The sequence below is a fragment of the Amblyomma mixtum genome, chromosome 4, assembly GCF_055824585.1.
Source record: "Amblyomma mixtum isolate Tamu chromosome 4, ASM5582458v1, whole genome shotgun sequence".
NCBI classification, from domain to species: domain Eukaryota; kingdom Metazoa; phylum Arthropoda; class Arachnida; order Ixodida; family Ixodidae; genus Amblyomma; species Amblyomma mixtum.
In genome coordinates, this window is record NC_143015.1 from 73,827,055 (window position 1) to 73,837,254 (window position 10,200).

The 10,200-nt window shown below is 44.5% G+C and overlaps 1 long non-coding RNA gene across 1 annotated transcript; it reads right to left on the bottom strand.

Annotated features, from left to right (window-relative positions):
• Window positions 1-5,996: 5,996 nt before the first annotated feature.
• LOC149347018 (uncharacterized) lies at window positions 5,997-9,052 on the bottom strand. The gene is made up of 2 exons (XR_016292118.1): window positions 8,632-9,052; window positions 5,997-6,541 (listed from the first exon to the last, which is right to left on the bottom strand). It is a non-coding gene; the product is annotated as an uncharacterized LOC149347018 (long non-coding RNA).
• Window positions 9,053-10,200: the final 1,148 nt, after the last annotated feature.

Below are 10,200 nucleotides of genomic sequence, written 5' to 3' on the forward strand. Positions count from 1 at the left end.
TTCGAGAGGAATTCTTCAAGCCGGTTATATCGGCAGAAGTTTTATGCAATAGGCAGAGTTACTGTGTGCAGGCAGTACTCTCATGGTTGAACTTGGTATTCCAAAAAGGGTGTTCTGAAAAACAAACCAAAACACAAATAGAATACTGTTACTAAAAGGTTAAGCAAATTTTTAAGTGCAAGATACTGTAATTAAAAACATTAATGAACGACAATATCAAGAGAACTTCATAATTTTAACCCTTAGTTTCTCTATACTTGCTTCCACATACCAGTGTAACTCTGTGATGACACAAGAGGTACACAAGTGTTTACAATGCATATAGCACACAAAACAAAATCAAGCTAGTAATCTACAATGTCACAGTGCCAACCACAGCTTACAGAGGTATGTTACCTTCTGTTGCAAAAGTCTTAAAAAAGACAAAAATGCAAGAGCAGGCAAATCTTTTTCTGACCGATTTCACAAGAAAAAACACGATACTTATGTTTCCCTACATATTACTGAAATAGTGATAAAGATATATTTTCAAGCAGTAGGCCATAAAAGTTTTAAAAAAAATCTTGTAAAGGCACGAAGAAAATCGGCACGGGACAATTTGCAGTCAGGAGTATTAGAGCTGGAAGAATTTGAAAATGGACAGTTTAACAGCTTTGCACGTATTAAGCAAGAACATTTCATTAGGAAGCTTGTTAACAATTAGTGGAACATGACAGAGGCTGGTATGTTCCTTACACCCTAACGTGAACTGCTGGCACTATGCGTAGAAGGATGCAACTCAAGAATGGAGCAGCAGCGAATGCCCCGAACAGGGGCCCTCCAGCCAGTGGCGTCGACTGGATTTCATGACGTGGCAGTTAATCTCATTTCACAGAAGTATGTGGCAGACACCTGCGATTTCACGTTACGGAAATAACCACAATGTCTGAGAACTGGTTCATGCCACTGACTGGAATTCCTCAATTGAGGGGCGTTCGCCACTGCATTCTTGAGTTGTAAAAAGCCGTTCATGTATTCAGAGGTGATGGGCAGGTGTGTAAGGAGTGCAGTGTTCCTTAAACTGTACATATATTTCCTTATGGTGGTTTCTGCAACGAATAGTTCAAGGTTAAGCATCTGTAACTACGAGAGCAAGTTTACATCTTGAAACTCTCTTAAGTAGCAACCGACGGAGGTGAAAATATTTCTCAAAATGCAATATATTTTGCTTAAAAACACTGAAAAAATAAAAGACAAGATACAACATACTGCAAACAGCTTTGTGCAAGTGCATGAACAATGTGCTTACCGTGCAAGATGCAGCTACTCCCACAGGCAACCACATCCATACTGAAGCTCTAAAAAATTTGAGTGTGAGAGTTGGAATCCTTACCACTCAGCTGTAAGCTATCATGATGACTCAGTGGTTAATACAAGGCTCAGTCATGGAGAGAAGTTTGCAGGATGTGGATTTCCAGAAAAACATTTGTTTTTGCATTGCCTTGCTAGGCAGTTGGCTGAAACTTGTTGAATAGGTACGAGCATCCATCTCCCCTCATGATTGTAGTCTTTTGATTAATCTGCGTTGGCTAATAGCATAGTACAGAAAGAAACTTTTCCCAAGAACATGCATCCCGCAAACTTTTATCCATCACTGTACAAGTAAACTGCACTACAGCCAGATACCCCCCACTGCACAGAGCAAAGAAAAAGAAAGTGTCGATTATATGATAGGGAGGAACTTGTGCTATAGGTCAAACTTACCTGCAGGCTGCTGCTGTACTCTCAGGTACTATATAGATCATAGGGCAGCCACATCCATACTGCATCGCCAAGGAAATAAAATATGAGAGGGCAACTGGTACTGCACTTTGTCAACATGACGTTAGATCTCATGACGCAGCAAAACATCGCCTTTGTCGAAACACTCCTGCTCACAAGGTTCGCTGATGAAGCATGCTGCCGGCACTAACTACATATCTGATCATCCACAGCTCCACAGGAGTAAGAGAAATCTGCTCACGATCCAGGGATATGTATCTATAGATGTGCCATATATGGACCTGCTACCTTGCTCAGCACTGAGCCCTATGGGCGTGAACATGTTTGACAAAGTTGCACCAATGTACTCAGTACGCAGCAATAGGGAAATATGTGAATAACTTGTGACTGAAGTTCACAAATTTCACAGTACTTCAACTTTCCAAACAATGTTACTGCACAGTGCAAATTACTGCGCAATAGATGGTTGGAAACTTCCATTCGGCAAGTCTAACTTTGAAACAAGTCGATAAGCTGTGAACATTTTTTTTCAACCTACCTGTGATTTCCATGACATGGCATAATTTAGGCACCAATACACTCCGCAGTTAGGCCACATGCACACCGCAAAGGCAGCAAGAAAATAATAAATCGGTCGCGAGTCACTGCAAAACACACAGCTCTGACATTATCCTTTTTGTGTGCTCTGTTTTATCACAATTATGAACCTACGTACAACTGCCTTAAGATTCACACCATTCATGTACACCTCGTCTCAACATTTATCGTAGTGTAGAGAAAGACAATTGCGACGCACTGGCTTACAGAGCTTCGTGGTAGGCTCACGAACGTGGGCAAACACGTTTGCGGCAGCTATCGCATCGTACTTTTAACTTCGACTCCAGTGCAAACAAGTTGTGCAGCAGAGTGCAGCGCTTTGCTCATCCCACAGCAACATCCTCAAGGTAATCTTCAAGCACAGTTACTTGCACCAAGCCACTTCTTCCATCAGAAGCAACAAGGGGTCAGGTGAAGTACCACACGGAGCATTTTCACGAGAGCTTCAGGTGCAGAAGGTCTTGTCGAGCACATCATCGCATTTATAGCACAGCCTGTTAACCACAGAACAAACAAACCGCATACTGTAGCAAAAATAAAGGCCGAAAGAAGTACGACTCGTCGAAAAACTACGCAAAGACTGCGCCGTAATTCGTGGCTGATGGATTGGATTGGACTTTTAGGCCTGTCGCTCTGCCGCGGCCCCTGGTAAGAGTTTAGTTTTCATGGAAGGCAGCATGCCTCGGCTACCTTGGTGAAATGCTGGAGGAGAAAGGGCACTGGTGGCAGAAAGCCACGCAATTATTTTAATTCAGATTCTTTCATATTAGCACCATATTCGAGTGATCTTAATTGATTAATCTGAATATTAAACTCATTGCTGGTATAGAAATTTGATCTGCTGAATTTTGTCATTTGCAAAATCGAAATAGATTTTCTTTTAAATTTTTCTTGTGAGGAAAAACAATATGTATGTGATGTAAGTTCAAATCCCTAGAGGGATATCCACGGATACTTATCGGACATCCATCCGATAACGATTGTCCCTCGGACATACTCCGAACCTCTGATGCATATATCCGAATATGGACATCCATAGGGATGCCCTACAGACAACCCCACTTGGCACTGGAGATTTGGATCTTAGCCGTACGTACCGTAGATATCTGGTTGCCTCTGGGGGGGGGATAGGTCATAAGAGGCCGGAAAATTGCCAAAACATGTTTTTTTTAAAATGCATGCCTTCTTCCAGACGAGTTATGAGGCTTTTACTGGTTTTCATCGCCATACACTTTGCAATGCACGTGAACATTTGCCAAGGGTTTTCCATGCAAGATCTGAAATTTATCAAATTCGTCTAGCAGAGGGCTTGAAATTGTTTTCAGCCATTTGTGTTTTTTCCTCAATCCAAGACATGAGCATGTTAGCATGTTTTGCATTGCGCCTCAATAGAAATTTCTTTGCTGTGCTGAAATGAGCTCCATTTAACTCTTGCCCAGTAGTAGAACGACGAAGCAACTGTGCTGCCTTTGGAGGTGCACTGATCACCTAACAGGACTGCCCAAGACCCTAACACGTCTCTTATTCCACGAGCGGTGCAGCGCTTCTGCCTTTTTCGAGCTGGAGTTCTGCAACGCACTTTGATGCAACAAAGACGGCTAAAGCGGCTGCTTTAGCTAGAGCCTGAATACGACATTACGTCGGCGGTGGAAGATTGCAAAGCGAGAGTCCCAGCGTTGGTGAAGCCACTTTTTCAAAGCAGGCCTCGTTCGAAATTACCGTTTCGAAACGCATAATGAAGAAGTTTATAGTAGGATACAACTTAAAAAAAGAAAGCAGCAGTTCGTAACAGTGGGCCACAGTATCCTGCATTACTCTACTGGCCAATCGCAACAATAAACGGAATCGGCTTTTTAATGTTGTCTTCATTAATCAAGCCGGGTATAGAAATTCTAGAGCTTATAACTATTTTTTCTTGTGATAAACTTCTAGTTCAGGTAACAAGAAAGCTTTCAACAACGCACTACTTCTTTGTCATGAAAGAATTCTCTATAGACTTAAGTTGTATCCGACTGTAGCATTAATTAGATTGCCTAGAAAGCAATGTTCGGCAGTCTTTAATGAAATACAGAGAATTTAGCCGGCGTTTAAAAATCGCTGGCATGCTACTCTGCGTAGGGAGGGGAATTTGGGAGATAGACAGAAGGAGAGCAGCGTGGAAAAGGTTAAAAAAACGAAGATAAAATGCAGCCATGAAATGGGTACTAAGGATGCAATGGCGAGTATTGATGTAACCAATGGAATGATGGAGCGCATAGTCCGACAAATGGGCTGGCGAAGTTCACTGCATGAAGAATGCATGAAGGTAACGTGCAAGTGAATTTAGAGCTTATCGAGATGTCATATGTCTTTTAAATATGTAAATAGGAAGTTCATTGCAAGTCTCTATTGCCTAAGGCAGGCTAAGGAACCTAAAACTTTTGCTCCTCCTAAAACAGGCAACTACTCCTTTGTGTTACTGCCGAAGAGAGCCCATCGATGCCAATACGCTATATATGAGCCATCCCAAGTGCAAATCCTACTCTTCGTTGTGTTATCCAACATCTTCGCAAGATGTCTTGAGAAACGTCTGACCACAAGCAACGGTGGAATGACACGACAAAACAAGCAACAAAAAGTGACTTTTCGTGTAAAGAAAGCCCGGTAACCACAACCATAAATGCATAGCATGCCTGTCTTTGTAGAAAAAAATTAAGCAATTAAATTTACCCTCTCATTTATGCATTGTTAATATGTAGGACGAGACTACTGTACCGCCCTGCAAAATAGCTCACGGGTAACTTTCCCGTCAATTTCACCCCATTCTGTTCACATCACGGCACACAGCCAATGAACAGACACTGCTGGCATTCTCTTTTTCCAGCTGTTCTGCTGGCAGAATACTGTACAGAAAACTGGCCGGTGCTTTGATGAAAGATTAAAGGAACTCGAATACAACGTCTCGCGTGTTGCCACCACAGGGCACATGTCAAAGCACTGTAGCGACTGCAGGAAAGATGAAAGGGATGATGAAGACAATTATTGCCCTATATCGGGACTGCACTGTGATAGGAAGTAACCGTGATGCTCTGGCAAGAGAAACCATCGAAGCACTGGTGATAACACGGCTCCATGAGGAATGTATTAGCGCACCTTCGAAAGCTTTGTCAGAGAAAGTAAGAGCCTATCTTGAATGTGAACGTTGTCACATGCCAGTTGCTTTTTGAAGGGTGATGTTTCGTATGCATAAACTGAATCTTCTCCTTTCCAATTCTGGCCACCAGTGGGGTATTTATACTGACTGGTTTGCCAATAAAGGCTTCAGTTGCAAGTCATCGCTGTGTTCTGTTCCTGTCTTTCGTGCAGTAACTATGGAAAATGGCATATCACATGGCTGTTGTCAGTACTTTATTTAATGCTCGTGTTATGTTTGCTTGCGCTTGCAGACAGCGCAAATTTAATAGTCTCGGAAGGTGGCATAACTCGGGCAAAATTTGAAGTCTTATTGCACAGCTAGGCGTACGTTAGCACCCTGGCTCTATACGGCTATCACTGTGGTGGGTGTTCGTCAATGGCAGTGAAGATTAATGAAAAACGATATAATAAATGACGAGCAGTGCACTGATTGAGAGAAAAAAAACAGCACAGGATGAGACCAGTAAGGAAAGGAAAATATTATATTTATTCAACACCAAGCGTACAGAAAATACATATTCAGGAAGGCTCAGCAGAGGAGTCCATTCAACATGCATAAATCCAACAATAAGGAGAAACAAAATTAATAAAAGAAATACAAAGCAAGGCATTGCTTTGCAAATAATTCATTCAAACAAGATTATGTGTTCTCTTCACATATGCATACATGTGCACTGAGAAGTAAAAAAAAAACACATATTTCTGAAATGCAAATGGGCGTGCATGCCTACTGGTCTCGCTTAATGGGCTTTGGACTGTCGGAAAGCTTACCGAGGAGCAGACCAGCTGTAAAACTTAATGCCGCACCACCCCCCAACAACGTGTAGAAGGCGGCATCTTCGGCTTCCCAAATGTCTTTCGGGATCGGTATATTGAGCTTAGTCAGAAGTTCCCGCACCCATTTTTGGCAATTATTGGAAACCCAACCATACGCCTCTCTCTTCTTTCCAGTATCTTCTAGAAAGTCTTGTACTACTGCCCAATCGATCTGGTGATTTCCAAGGTGGTACTGAAAAAAAAAAGAGACATATTTTAGTCACTAATCTCAACTTCATGGCTCGGAGCATGCAGAAGGGTACAACCAAAAACTTTCGTTACGGTCGTGAATTATATATATGTGGTTAAGTGAAAACAACAAAATTCATATCACCACAATTGCGGGTTATCAAATCAAATCAGTTTTCATTTCCATCGAAAAGGGGTCAGAAGTCCGGCCCTCATAGAAAAAGCTCCATCAAGCTTGACTGGCTTCTGGGCAGAATGTAAAAAGGCACGAAAGCAGCGGCAAGAATAATACAAACAGCAAAAAAGAAAAAATGCAGCCTGGGGAAGAAAATGGTACGGCCTACGACGTTTTAACATCCCAAATCGACACAGGCTATGAGGAGCCGCCGCGGTGGATCAGCGGTTATGGTGCTCGGCTGCTGACCCGAAAGACGCGGGTTCGATCCCGGCCGCGGCGGCTAGAATTTCTTTGGAGGAGAAATTCTAGAGGCCCGTGTATTGTGCGATGTCAGTGCACGTTAAAGAACCTCGGGTGGTCGAAATTTCCGGAGCCCCATAAACCTAAACCAAACAGGCTATGAGGAAGACCGCAGTGGTGGGCTACAGGCTAATTTCTGGCCGCCTGTCTATAATTAACGTGCACTAATGTCACAAGTGTGTTTCGCCTGCACTGAAACAAGACCGACGCGGTCGGAATCAAACCCGCGACCGCAGGATCTGCAGAGCGCCCTAACCGATCAGCCACTCCAGCGGGTCGCAGGGAAAGAAGAGAAAGACACAGTAAGCGCAAGTTGTTGACGGTTATCTGTACACAAAATAAGCGGGGTCATTTGTAGGAAGTTCGATGTTTCTTCAGCAACTGTTTTATCAGTGATCACAAAGAGCTTAGTCTGGCCAAAACCGCACTAAGTTTGAAGACTTTCGTGGTAAAGCATCTTTAAACCTGCCGCAAAACACTCCCTTACGTCCTTTGCTGAATCTCCACGGCTGACAAACGAGATGGCACCACCAGTACAAACGCAGAGAAAGTGGCCTGTTCCGTCGTCGCCACAGAAGGTGAGAATATGCGACTTTTTATTATTGATTTAGGCAAATACTCCAAACAAATCAGGTATAAAACAATTCTGCCGACCAAACGCCATTTTCTGTGCAAAATTTCAGCTAGAACAATTCACCGTTAAGCTGTGAGGTGCGCGCATTCAATTGTGGAACACGCTGTAGAGTAATGCATTACAAGAAAGCACGAAACTGTGGTACACAGAGTGCGGGAACTATGAGAGAACAAACAGTGCCGTTTACGAAATGTAACAAAAAATGCAGCCATCCGCTCAAAAATAAAGGGAATAAGGGCTATAATCTATAGATTATATATTATTAATCTATGTATTATAGTATAATCCTATCTTAGGAATGCAGATATGACGCCTTCTGAATGTCCTGGGATTTTCATTCAGTGTCCCTTTAATGCAACCGATTTGGAGGAGCAGCTGTCGGGCGATTATGGACGCATTATGGAATCTGACGTCGATTCAACAAGCAGCGAAACTCCGACGTCGAGTAGATTCGACCGGCGCGAAGCCCTCCATCACGCGCCTTAATCAAGGCTGTCGCTACCGCTATCCAGTTGGGCAGAGTGCAATCACAATTTTGAGCTGAGTATTTTCGTGTTACTTGCTCTATTCACAACTCACGATTGTGGACGACTGAGACCTTACGAATCACCAAGCTTGGAAACGGAAGTTTGGTTTGGTTTATTGCGGTTTAACGTCCCAAAGCGACTCAGGCTATGAGGGACGCCGTAGTGAAGGGCTCCGGAAATTTCGACCACCTGGGGTTATTTAACGTGCACTGACATCGCGTTAAAGAAACGGAAGGATCCATAAGGCGCAACCGAATACATGGAATTCGCGAAGCGAAAGAGCGCAGTAATTGCTAACGTGGGGTGATCTATTGTTTTTCGAACAAAATTAAATTACCACGTAAGCATAAAGGGCCGTTTTTTTTTATTCAAGAACTTCGAACTGCTCTGGTATTACTCAGCTTCATAGTTTCTTTATCCCCCTGTTGCAGAAAATCTACTTTGCCAGCGCTCACCTTTAAGTTCCACTCGTTTCCATGGAATTCCGAATCGGACATACTGCGGCAACTGCCTAGGAGGATACCGCCGTTGTTGTTAGCGTCTAGTAGACGGATATCTCTCCCGTTGTCACAAACGACGATGACTGCCCAGTGCTTGTTCCACGAACTGGAACTGGTGGAGCCTGATGATGCTACGCGACTGGCATAGCTGGCACCGGCTGAGGTGCTGGTCGAGCTCCCAGCGAAACCCTCGATTTCTCTGCAGTAAAGATACACATCGGCTTCTTCCATCGCCAAAGCCGGTCGCTGATGACTCTGGGCTCTCAAAAGGCGGCAGACTGTGAGACGACAGCACGCGATGTGTCGGGAGTGGCGCTTTCGGTGTGGCGAGTTGGTTCTTGTAACGTTGGTATGGCGGGACTGGCGGGACTCCGGAATTCCCGGGACTTCGGAGTTCCCGGAGTCCCGCCAATCTCCCGCCAATAATCGCGCGCCGGGAGGTGCTATTCCATTTGCTGTAGATACAGAAGAGAAACACGGGATTGGCTGGGAGCGCCAACGCGTCATGTCCGGCGCTTTATTGCGTTTGTCAAGATAACTTGTGAATGTTGCGGATTGTTTTTAAAAATTACGTTTCTTAGGTGATAAAAATAATTTTAAACAGTAAATATTGGAACACAGCTCTCGTTGTCATGACAACGGTGAGACGCCACCGTGGCCGTCTGCTTGCAAATGGCGCCGCTCGGTTGCTCCCATCCATGGAGAAAGGAATGCTTTCATCCTTGTACACCTAGGTCTTTTTACTTCGCCAGCTCTGCAGACACAAACGGTAAGTGTAGTTCCATACAATACACACATTCTGTGTGCTGTGTCCAGTGCGCCTTGAAGAGTGTCTTTTAGCCACGCACAGCAAGGAAAAGGGGCGCTGTCATTCGTTCGGCCGCACGGTGGACGGCAGGCGCAGAAAAACAAGGTGCGATTGGCAGCTACTGCTAAAGAAAAAAATCGGACCTCGTCCCTGCTCAGCACTATGCAGAGGTGCGCTACTGCCAAATGTGTTGTTTTGTGCTGCACATTGACGATAGGTGTGCCCTCTACAACGCGGCGTGGCGGCGTCTTCTAAACAGGAAACAGAAAAGTAAAACAGGAGAGAACATTGCAGGTTTGTGCTCCATTGGGCGCATTTGTTTTTCAGTCCCGGACTGTCCGGGACTACTTGCGGACTCGAGTCCGGTATTTGTTTTTCTCGGGCAGCCCGAAAGCTCCGCCCACCTGCTTGCATCGCCATAGCAACGCGTTCGTTTTTAGCCTATGGCAGTCCGCGGGCTGCTTGGGGCTGCTGAGAAGGCAGCAGACGATAGCTGCGCGCCGCGCTGGCAGCCATATTAAGTTAGACTCCGTGTGCATTTTGAGTGCTTTTCGTGTCCCTGGAGGTCGATATCATGCGTTAAACCTTCACATGAGCTCCGTAGCTCCTCTCTGAGCCATCGCAAGACTTTTTGTTCTTGCATCTTCGTTTATTTTCTTGAAATCCACCGCACACGGACGCGCGTTCGGAGCTGCGAGCGCGTATTGTTTGCTCGT